This window comes from Aptenodytes patagonicus, chromosome 5 (assembly GCF_965638725.1).
Source record: "Aptenodytes patagonicus chromosome 5, bAptPat1.pri.cur, whole genome shotgun sequence".
NCBI classification, from domain to species: domain Eukaryota; kingdom Metazoa; phylum Chordata; class Aves; order Sphenisciformes; family Spheniscidae; genus Aptenodytes; species Aptenodytes patagonicus.
In genome coordinates this window covers 9,207,103-9,219,127 of record NC_134953.1, presented here as the reverse complement: position 1 = coordinate 9,219,127, position 12,025 = coordinate 9,207,103, and the positions used below count along the sequence as shown (strand labels likewise).

At 40.6% G+C, this 12,025-nt stretch overlaps 1 protein-coding gene across 8 annotated transcripts in view; it reads right to left on the bottom strand.

Moving 5' to 3' along the window:
* Nucleotides 1-12,025, bottom strand: part of NDST2 (N-deacetylase and N-sulfotransferase 2) — a 143,503-nt gene that overhangs the window by 75,775 nt on the left and 55,703 nt on the right. For 4 of the 8 annotated variants that reach the window (XM_076338489.1, XM_076338487.1, XM_076338490.1 and 1 more), the window contains one exon: nt 8,883-8,954. The exons of 3 other annotated variants lie outside the window; for them this stretch is intronic. The gene's annotated coding sequence lies outside the window, so the exon portion shown is untranslated. Of the gene's footprint in view, nt 1-8,882; nt 8,955-10,833; nt 10,853-12,025 lie in introns of those variants that run through there. One more of the 8 variants, XM_076338492.1, reaches the window with a different exon arrangement.

The window sequence follows — 12,025 nt, the reverse complement described above, 5'->3', positions numbered from 1 at the left end:
ATCTGCTAGCAAACCAATTTGGCCAAATCACAGTGAGTGATAATGAGTGCTGCTTAATCAAGACAGTATTAACATAAATTTTAACTTGTGTCAAGTAGCTTAATGGTAAATTACTGAATGATAAACAGACATGGAATTTTACACTCTGGTCTTTCAATAAACAAGTTATTTAGTAAACTAAAATGGACAGTTTCTTCAATGTACAGTCAAAAAGAGCTAGATACAGGCAGAAAGAGTTGAAGTCAAGCAATGCAAGACATGAAATCTTAAACTTCATTTTCAATTTTAAAAAGGTTCAGTACTGGAATGCTCTTCATCTTTGAACTAAATACAAGATCTTTAACAAGAGAAGTACATCCAGATGTGCTGATAATTAGAAAGTAATAAAAGGTATTTTAATTAATTTCTGGCTTTTGTACATATATGACATTTCTGACTTGGATGCTTAATCCTGAACAGCTTTTTACATTTTATATGGATAAGTGAATTTCTGGCCTTAGCACTGTAAAGATGGCTATAAACAATGTGCCTTTCCATGATAACCCCAGATTATGTGGTTTCATCCATTAGCCATTGATTTTGCCAGTCAACACATCCACTTACTATTTGTCAGAGAGAAATACAAAACTTCTGGCACACTGACTCAAAACTACTAGGAACTAAAATACTGATGGTGAAGAGCAACCACACTGACATCAAGCAGAAGCCTTTACTGCAAAAGCATAACATAGTCACAGATACCACCTTAGATATTCACTCTTAAAGGAAGGGAGATTCCCAAATCCAATATTAATAATATAATTGACTTGTCTGAATTTTAAATTAAATGGAATTTTAAATTATTCCATGACATACTCAGTTAGTGAGTGTGTTAAGAGCAGAACAGCACTTACTACAAGGTTCCCTGGAACATGCAATTCCTGAGAAAGGGAAGAGGAGTAAAGGGGGGGGGAATCACAGGGAACAGCTCAGTACCACAAATTATAAGCTCTGCAAGAAAAGATGACAGTTTAGTTCTTAGGACCAGGGTACTGGGGAAGAGGCAAAATAAAACAGTTGAAAAAATAAAGCCATTGTATTTAGGCTTGCATTAGGCATCCGCATAAGAAGAGCCTGCTTTCTTAACTACAGATGAAAAAAACCAACCCCAGCAAGATATCAGTATCAAACCATATGCTTCTGTTCTCACCCACCTTTAAATAACAAGAACGGACTGATCTATGGAAATATTTCAAAAATTGAAAGCTTCTTAGTCCTCCAGCCAGCAGATGTCGAGACTGGCATGCGTACTCCAGTTTGAAGGGGAGCGTCTTGCTACCTACAGGAGGTACCATGCCCAAGAGGTGGCTTAACGTTTACTTCCTATTTCAGTGGAGCGATTAAACATAACACTTCCCTTCCCTAGAATGCTAGGATGAATGCTGTGACAGAAGAATAGGTTTCTTAATGTGATATGCACACAAAAAGCCTCTATGAGCAGGTGGACAGAAGAATGTACACCTGGTTTCATACTGCACATGAACACATGCATGAAGTGGACATGGGTCCTACATGATTACAAGAACACATGCAAAGGGCTAAAATGATTGTTGCCAATGTCCCAGTCCCAGGCCTTTCACTTGCAGAGCTCAGAAAGAGCCATGACTTTCAACACAATCATTTTATTAACACTAAACCCCACAATTAAGGAGGGCTCGTTCCTTCCACTGTCACTTCATAATCACACAGGCTCGGCTGAGAGTCACACTCTCCCCATCCTACTCCTTCCACTCTTGACCTATGCAAGCTGAAATCTCAATAGGGGACAAGAAGGCCAAGCTTTTCCACAGGTCTAATTCTCAAAGCAACAGCCACCTTGTGGGGGGGGGGGGGGGGGGGGGGGGGAGAAAGTGTGCTGTTGCTGTGGAAACAGAGCACAAAAATACTCCTATCAGACCAAGTAGCTCTCGGAGGATCAAGCACACCACCAAACAGTTACTGGAACTTCCCCTAGCACGCAGTAAAGGTTAGGACAGGGAACACAGTCAGCCCAGATGTCTCCACCATCTCCCAGATTTCAGGGGATCTGGGACAGCTTTTTAAAAGCGAGTCCCTCACTACACTTGGTGAGGAAAGGTATCTTGTTTGTGAAAACAATTACCATCACATGAAGGCCTTGAACAATAAATTGCACAGCTGCTTAAATTCTTTTGCTAGGACATTTTAAATATCAGATAGAGATGGCAGGGGATTCCAACAGGTTAGAAATTTGTTTAGTTTATCAATGCTACAATGCTACCAGACATTAATTCCCCCAACTCTGAATCTTCTAACTCTTCCTTCTCATCCCCACAAAACATTTCATATTAAAAGAAACTAGACATTGGCAAGCTAGAAGAATGATTTATTTTACAAGGGTGTTGTGAAGCTTAATTCATGTTTGTAAAGCCCTTTGTATTGTGCCTTTCATCTACTGTGGGAACCTCACAGTATTATCAATAAGGTCTTTTCTACAGTAGAAAGGCTTTACTAAAATAGCTATACTAGCAAATCTGCATAGTCAAGATGTGGTTTACACAGGCAAAAAAGTTATTTTGCCAGAACAGCTAATACCAGTTCCCTGAAAAAACAAGCTGTACTGGCAGAAGCACATTTTTGGTGGTATCTGACTGAATCTAGCAGAGAATATCATATGTCAACTAAGGGTGATTTCTGCAGAATCTTAACAAAACACAGTTATGCTGGCAAAACCCTGAAGGGTAGCTCTGACCAACATATTTTGGAGACTGCAAACGAAGGACATGCATTTACTGCTTTCACAATACCAAGCCTCTGCGTTCATTTATTCATGTGAATGAGCTAGAAGCAACAGAGCCCTCTGTAAAAAGATCCCTTTAGCAGCAAATGCATTTGACTTTACTATTTTATACAAAATAATTGTTGGGTTATTTTTTTCCTTTAAGAAGCAAGAAGCTAAAGGAATAAAGACAATTATGATAAAGCCTCGGTCAGACATATTCTGCCAAATAGAAAAGAACAGAATATTAACAGCACTAGAATGAATGCCTAGAAACTACTTATACAACTGCAAAGAACACAGACTGTGGTACAAGAAACTAGTTCATGTGACAGTCATTTTTAACTGTGCTATTATTACTATTTTCTATTCAAGACCCCAGCTTTCTCACTCAAGTTGAAAACATCAAATATCCTATTGTTATTTGTCTCCTAACAAAGGTGGAGGCGCCATCATGCCAGGTTCCCAAAACGACTACTTGCGATTTTTTTCTAGTCATGTTTAGCCTTATTCTGAGCTGCTTGGGGTGGTAGCCTGCAGCTACCAGCAGTAGTGCATTTACATTTTGCCTTTTGACGTTTCCGCACCTTGCTAGAAGTCTGTAGCAAATCTTATGACCTAAGGGCTTGCTTATACAGGGAAAGAAAACTCATTTGTCTCACATCTCTGGAAGGCTTTTCTCCAATAGATACTTGTATTTACTTTAGAATGGTGTCGCTCCATATCCATCTGCAGTAGCACACAATTTTCTAACACCAATAGCACGAAAGCTATGTACCACAGCGTAACACTTTGGCAGAGCCATGTTTCAAATCTGTGGTGGGCTATAATTTGGCTAAACGTTTTTCCACAAACTGATTTGGATCAGACATGCTTGAATCTGGAATGGAGCTCAAAATCCAAAGACAGGAATTGCCATAGTTAAGGGAAGTAAGCTACTTAACAATATGGAAAATTTGTTTTCCATATGAAAGACGGTTTCATTCCCAAATTTAAGCAGGTGTATTCAGTTGCTTTCCACTGAAAAGTAAAGCTAAATCTACTTTAAAGGAAAACTAAACATGAAACTCAATCTTCTCTGCTATTGAGACAAATTAGAAAAAGACTAGCTACCATAAATTAATAGTAACCTATTATTTACTGACATAGCACTGTAGAATACATAGCCCACATACCAGGACTACCTTATGCGCTGTTTTGTTACACCTAAGAACTATTTATGTGACCTCTGTAATGATAAGCGTAATAATAAGCAGTAATTTATAATTGCTACACGTTCTCTCAGTCACCGATGTACCTGTCTATATAGCATGAAGAACAGCACTGACCTAAAAAACAGACTTGACAGTTCTGGACTAGGCTTAAAAAGAACAAGGTTCAAATGAGAGCCAAAATACAGGAAATCTTTTTGCAGATTGGCTACGCTATAGACCAAAGCTATAGTACCAAAAAGCTGGGCTTTCTTGCTTCCAGTTAAGAAGCACTTTCTTGTCATGAGAGCATTAAAAAAAGCTGGATGGTTTCCTTTTTCCACTAGCATACATTTTGCATGTAAGCAGCTGTTCCTAATCAGTGGAAGTTAGATATTAACATTTCATACGACATGAAAATTTATGTCACAGCCTTCTTTCAAAAACTATAAAGACATTTTTCCCCACCAGCTCTGTGCCATAGGCCAGACAGCACTCAATTTGTTGTACCTACAGCGTAGCAACCATGTAACCCCTCCATCCTCCACAGCATCCTCCATTGGTATCAACAGAAGGTTTTCATAAAGATCAAGGTCAGAATACGGCCATTAGACAGTAACTACATTTCTAGCTGGAAAAGTTCATTCTTGCCTTTTGGATACTCAGCAGGAAAATTTAAGGTTAACCACCTTTAAAGGCAAGGCTACCTTGCCCCTCTGTTTCTTCCCATTCCACTCCTCCGTTTTAGCTCCTTCCCATCCCTTCTTAACTGTCATCTCTCTTTAGCCTCTGGTGACGCTGACTGATCCCTTGGTTTCTTCCTAGGAAGAGAGCTCACAGGGAATTTGCAGGGTTCAGTGCATAATCTTTCTGCACACCCTGGGTCCTGCCTACACAAAACTGCTCCCTTGCTGAGCATGTCATGACAGTGAAATTTAGCTAAAGCGTTTGGAGCAAAAGTCTAGGAGCAAATATGGGGAGGCTGAGGCCAGGCTTCCCAGTGGAAGGTCACCTACTCTGAAACATCCCTCCATCACTGACAAAGCTATCCCACATTTATCATTCTCAAGTTCAAGTACACTTCAAGGCCAACTTTTTTTCTCTTAAGCAAAAATGGAAGAAAAGGCATACACTCAGGCTGAGGCTTTTTTCCTCTTAGTTTTCTGGAATTTATAACTGCTCCAAAGTTTCTGCAGGGGTAGAAATGAAATTTAAAGGGTAGAAACAACAGTTACTCGGCATGATCAGCTGTTCTGTTCTACACTGAAGCACGAAGCCGCAACCACAAAAGAAATGCACAGTTAAATGATGAGGAGTTCACTTCTACCCAGAGAGACAGCTGAAGCACCCTGAACGGTATGGGAAGACTGAGGCTACATGTTCTCAGCAAGCTCACACAAATAAGCTCAAGCTGTTGCTTTAGACCTTTGACGCCCTTCATGATTTGTGTCCTGAACCACTAAGATCAGGAAAAAGTCTAGGACAGGTTAAAGATTTAGCCAGTAAAGAGCATTTACATCTCAATGATGAACTTCCTAGTTCTAACAGAATGGAGGTTCACTGACGTTCAGAGCATGCTAGGGCTTATATACTCGAACTTTATGGGTATGATGGGAAGAAGGGTAAATGCAGAGGAACAAAAGATTTAATTTTTTGATATGTAGGTTTTGTAGTTCTCAAATCATCTGCATAGATGAAGTTTAGAATTAGATCTAACTGCACCTAAAGATATTTATTGTAAAGGAACAACACAATTTGGAAAAAAATATGCAGAATTGAAGATACACTAATTTTGCACAAAGGGCTGTAGTACAATCAAAATCCAGGATTTCTTGCATATTAAGTATCGTTTAAAAAGTCAACCATAAATACATGAAAAATTTTACAGTACAAAAAGCAAACAGAAAAAGCAGAACTGTGCGAAATCAATCAGCCTGTCTAGGAATCCATTTGTGCACACTATTTCTTTGAATGTAAAACACAGGCTTCAAATCCAGCTGCACCTATTTCATAATTCACATCTTCACCTAACTATAAAGGCAGCATAACAGTCTCTGCTTATGCACAAGGTATCTATGACAAACAATCAGTCCTAATTGAGGAAAATACTTTATAGACACAATGTTTAGACAATTAATTGCCGTTTGGCCTCCAGGAAACAGCACTGAAATTCCAATTTGTCCTCATTTTAACATATGTTCATATTTTAACATAACTAACATACTTGGATGCAGTTTTATCACTTTTTTCACAAAGGAAAACAGCAGTCACTCTTCAGCTGAAAATGAGTCTCAGAAACATTATCTTAAGACTGAACATGCAAGACACTTTAAATGCAGGTGCTTCCTCCACCAAAATGTTAACACTTTTAACACTGCTCTTCCACAAGCACTTTATTTATAAACAATTCTTTCATAAGAAGTTTTTCTTGAAACAGCTGTAAAACAAGCAGTTGAAGACCAAAATTGTGCAGTGTGTCACACTTCTCCCCGCTTTCCAGAGCATGCGTCAGAGCCAGTGTCTCATACAGAAGAGTACCTCTAAACCAGCAGACAAACCCACGATATGAAAATCTGTAATGTGATCTTATAATACCTGATCCTAAATTAATTTTAAAGTCCTAAGATTTGAAAAGGTGAAGAAAAGAAAATCAGTGCTGGATAAGTTTCATATAATCATCTGAATGGCTCTATTGTCTCTTTCGTCATGCTAAAGTTTGCTTTGTTGTTGTTTTCATCTTTCCTTTTAAAATAGCCTCCTGCAGCTCTAAGCTAAAGATCTTCCTGGATTTTCTATGCGACAGCTGCAGTATCTTAGCCATCTGTTTAATTTATATTTGCTAATGCAGCTCCTGCTGTTTTCAACTGACAGCTTTTTTCTCTCTTATTACCCCCACACGGGAAATCATTGCACTTGCCAAAGTTTCTCTGTAGTCTCAGATGTCAAATCAAGTCTGGTGACAAATGGTGATGAATGAGGGTCCTATGCACCTCCCTTTTGTTTTGTTAAAATTATGAAAATCTGTAAGCGGGTTTTATGTTATTTCTTTAAAGAACAACTATAAACAAAAAGAAAGGAAGGAGTACAGAAACAAAGAGGGAGATAGTACAGTGAAATCATCCCCCCTTCCTCTCAACATGGCAATTCTGTGGAAAGGCTGAGGCTGGAGGATCTCCAAGATACTCTCAGAAGCAGAATATCCATTCCATATCCATTCACTAAAGCCATGATTCAACCTCTTCAGTCATCTATGCCCACCTACCAAGCTTAGGGTTTGGCTGACTCCTGACTTTCCCTCACTTGCAACCAGCATGCCTCCTAACTTTTCTGGAGTGCTCTGGATCTCAGAAGTAGTCACAAGTCAATGGGAAGTGATGGAGCCCCAAGGCCCGTATGTTGCAATGCCAGCAGTTAGTGCCATCCTGTAAAGCCTCCTGCAGGAAGGTGCAGGGCCTGTACTCTTTGGGATACTAAGAGACACTGGATAAAAGCACGAACTGGCTCCTGAAACAGCAGTCAGCCTTATACAGCAAGCACAGATGTTACTGTCCCTGCAACTCCCCTAGAGCATGATAACAAGAAGATTAAAGAGTGTATCCCTGCTGAAAAGTGATATCAGCTTTAACTTATAACGTTGAAATTTAACATGGGTACCCCTGTCCTGCCTAAAACCTTATCAACTGAATCACGGTGAGTTCTGCAATCCCTGTCCCAGGTGATACAACACTCCTATGTTACAAGGACCACATTTCAGTAACTAGCCCCAGCCCAGAAAGTAGGTAGACACATTAAACACAAAGAGCTGCATAGAAACCAAACCCAGAAGCGTGACCACTCTTACTTTCTAAATTCCCCCTTTCGAAACAACTTTATTAACTGGAGAGGCACACAGAAACATGAAATGGGCACTTCCCAAAGGGCTGGAAGATGCGTGCTTTCTGGTGCCAGAGAGAGCCCAGCACAGCAGCTGATAAGGAGCTAGCAGGGATGCATGTTTGAGGGAATACTTGGGAGACAACAAGTCATAATCTCTTATTACCACTGTTCCCAGAAGATGATGATGAGAAATTAAATCTATTGTTCTGACACTCTAGAGTTGGCTCCAGCTCCTAACATCAAAGCAACCCATAGGATGGAACTTGTGACAGCTCCCTATCTTGTGCACAATCCTCCCATCAAGCTCTGGAGGATAAAGTCACTTGAAGCAAAATGAACATATCTGCCTTTGAAAAGTACAGCAAGCTAGTGCCAAAAAGAACTACTGGTGCACTCTGGAGAAGGTTACTGCTTCATCTCCATATCCCCACTCCTTGAATAATTGTGGTACAAAAAGCTGATCTTTGAAGAGCATATTGGACAAAACAGAAAAGCTAAAAAGAATAACCTTAGACCTAATATACTAATAGCTACACCATACATGAGGACATTACATCCTTTCCTACCCAGGAGATTTTGTCCAAGAGCCAGACAAGTCAACTCTTAATTTTCGTTCTGTATCTCAGTCTTTCCATCTGTAAATATATGTAAATGTTGATATACTTCACTATAGTACTATTATACAGCGCTATACACTACATACCCAGCACAGATTCTAATGCTTTTATAACTCAGCCAAAACCAAGGCGGGGGGGAAATCACCTCAAGGAGTATACAGGCCTGAAAACCTAAAGGGTCACTACTCAGCTTCACTTGATTACTTGTACTTTATGGCATTTCATAAGTAACACAGAAAGCATAAAGTATGAAATTGTAATAATGTAGATATAGATTAATGTCCCAAGTCACCAAAGATTTGTTTCTTATGAGTTTCATCTACATACCGAATCAAAGACCCACAAAATATGAATTCTCTCCCAGTGTGTCTGTCTACCATGCTACCCAGGCCAAAATTATCCTTTATATCAATTCCTCCTTACCTCAAGAAGTGTATATGCAGTCTGAGAAAGAGCTGTTGTACCAGATGCAGACTGAGTGAAAACACCATGAACCTGGGGAGAAAGAAGTTTTGTATAAATATGTGCACCTGACAGTGTAAGGCAGTAGTATTTTCCAAACTGCAAACGTTCTCCAGCCAGGGTGTCTGATTCACTTCGGTACTTGAACTACTGCAGTTTTCAGCTCAGGAAATTAAAGTAAAGTAGTGCTGATTTCAGTGATTCTTTCAGCCAGGAACAGGAATAACTGAACTGACTAGAAATTACCCAAAGTTCCAAATAAAATAAAAAGATTAAAGAAGAACTGTAAGTTAGGCATACTGGTCTTATCTTTCCCAGCCAGATTTTTTTGTTTTCCTCGTTCTTCCTGGGTGAATGAGAATTATCGAGTGTTACTTTGACTCGCCTCTGGTCACAAGCTCCTGAAGGAAAGAGGAGGCTCAGCCATGTGCCGTTGCTCAGTCTGTTACACATTAATGTACCTGTTAAGCAGAAAGGCTAAACCAAGGACTAGGAAGACCACGGGATTCCAGCTGAAAGGAGAAAACCAGCGCACTGCGAGGTGCTCTCCTAGGTGAGCAAAGATGTCTTGCACAACACAACACTACTGAAGACCCGGCATAACAAATATTGCACAACCAGGTGCAGGAAACAAAAACTTCAATGTAAGATGGCAACAGATTTTACAACTAACAAACTGGGTTAATTTCTTCTCTGTAGACTACCACAGCCCAAGGACAGAACAAGACTTTTCTACCCCTTAGGGGCAAATGCAAGTAAATATTAGCATTGCTTCCTGTGGGAGGTTACATTATGGTAAGCAGTATATTCATGCACACCTCCTTTTGGACACCTTTTCACAATTCGACAACATAATATGTAAGGGGGAAAAACCTGACCCTTTTTACCAGAAGAAAATTTGCTTTTTTTCTTTTTTTCCCATGAAATACCTCTGCTATACAACTTCTTAGCGCATGCAAACCACACAGGCCTACAGGCTTTCCTGGAACCGGAAAATAAAAAAGCACCTTTGCCGTTCTTACTACAGAGATAAAAGATACCTCAAACTGAGTACCTTTGTTTTAGGAAAAAAAGCTATTATTCAAGGGTAGATGGATTTAGCAGCAGAGTCAGGTACAGGATTATCTGCCCTCTCAATCTTTTCCATAAATGTTCTGAACATTGAGCATCCCAGGAGAAAACATCTGAATACTTTATTCTTAGCTTGGTCAGACACCACTTGATACAGCCTTCAACCAAGCATTAACTAAGTAATCTTTCCATTGTCCAGGATAGTGGGGGATGGGAATAGCCAGATAACGGGAAAACCTCAAGCACACAAACCCTGCTGCACAGAGGCAAAAGTCCAGTGTCTTTGCACCATGCTTTGCAGCGCTCCAGCTTCTGGGAAGACTCTTAGCTGGGGTATAGAGGCAGCCCCGTAAGAAACCCATCTGACAAATCTCTCAAAGCAGAAGGGATCACAGTACATATAATATGGTACTCTTTCACCAGTTATCCCTTCTGGAACTGCTGCTATCATCAGCTCCGTGGCTCTAAGTCTTGCAGAGCCAGAGCTTCAGCCCAAATCTACAAGTTGTGGACCCCAGCTGGCTCCTGAACGCTCTTCCAGCTCCTCCAAAGCTGCCTTCCCAGCGTCCCATGTTCCAGGAGCACAAAGCAGAGACATCAGCAGTGGTTCTGAACAAAGCTGGCAAAGGCTCAGCAGGTGAATTTCCTCAGGGTCTGAGCCACACAAAAACCTATGTACTGCTTCCAGGTCTGAGCCTGGGATTTCTGTATGGATAACTTGTTACCTGAATAACATACCCATGGAAAATAAAACATTAGCTGTAAAAATTAAATAGAAGAAAGGCCAATTTCAGTGCCTACACAGTAATTCAGAGGTCAAAAATTAACCTATCATGCTTACAAAGGCTATTTGCAACATCCCCCATACAGTGTTTGAAATCCTGTCCTCTGAAGTTTTGTCCATATGTATTCCTCTTCCGTTCCCAGCATCCTCAGGCGTTCCCAAAGAGCCACTTCTGCGAAGAGTGTAAAGATGATACTCTCAAGGAAATCAGACTTGACTCTCTAGGCTATCCAATATATGCAAGTAATATACTTAGTTAAGCGTGACTGTCCATACATGCACAGCATTTCAAAACCAAACCATTACAGACCTCAATACTCACCACCCCGAAAATTAACTCTGAGCTCCAGCAAATGGGTCACAGCCTTCCCCCAAAAGGCTAATGCTAGTTTACTTTAAGCACAGAGGCAACAGCTTTCAACAAATTCCAAAGAATTTCAAAGTTTTACCTTCCAGAAAACCAAGTTTTGTTGTTCATCTGCACCTTAGGTGCCTAGATTTAAAATGAAAAGGCAAGCACAGCTGCTCACAGCTGATAAGGCGTCATGCTACTGGCATCTATTTATATCCATGATCCAGAGTAACAAACCCACGTACTTTAAACAACTGAAGCAACTGTTAGATAAAATATGGAAATGGGAAGATGGGACTAGAAGCCACCTCCTTTACTGTATAAATCCCTCCCCCATAAATCAAGAAAAAGCACATTTGAATGAAGGTAATAAAAGATCCATGCTGTCTCTGAAGATCAACTGCCGAAGCAGAGAATCTCAAAAACAATTTCCAGGTTAGTACATGATGGCAACTCCTGACAGCATCTTGTTGGTTCTCATCTGAACGGTGGGGCCAGCTCCTCTGCCAAGCCAGTTAATGTCTTTTGACTGAGGTCACTAACATGCTGTTTTGTGTACAGGCAGCATTGCTCAGGAGCAGAGGCATCGCAGGATGACGTATGGGAGCATGGGTTTAGTGTTTGTGATTGACCTCACACAACGCCTGATTTGTGGGGTTGCAAAGCACAGATGGAAACACAAAGTTTAAGGTCCCTGGAAATAAGGAAGAGGTAATTGGTCCTATGGGGTTAGGCCCAAGAGAGAGCAAATACGAGAGAAGATGACAGAGGAGGATGGAACAGAGGGGTGTTTCCACCTATGGCCACACTAGCTTGGCCCTGAGCTGATGTTACTCAGCCCAGCTGAGTCTGAAAACCCCTGTGGTAAGAGGACATCACAGCTCACACATACACAGC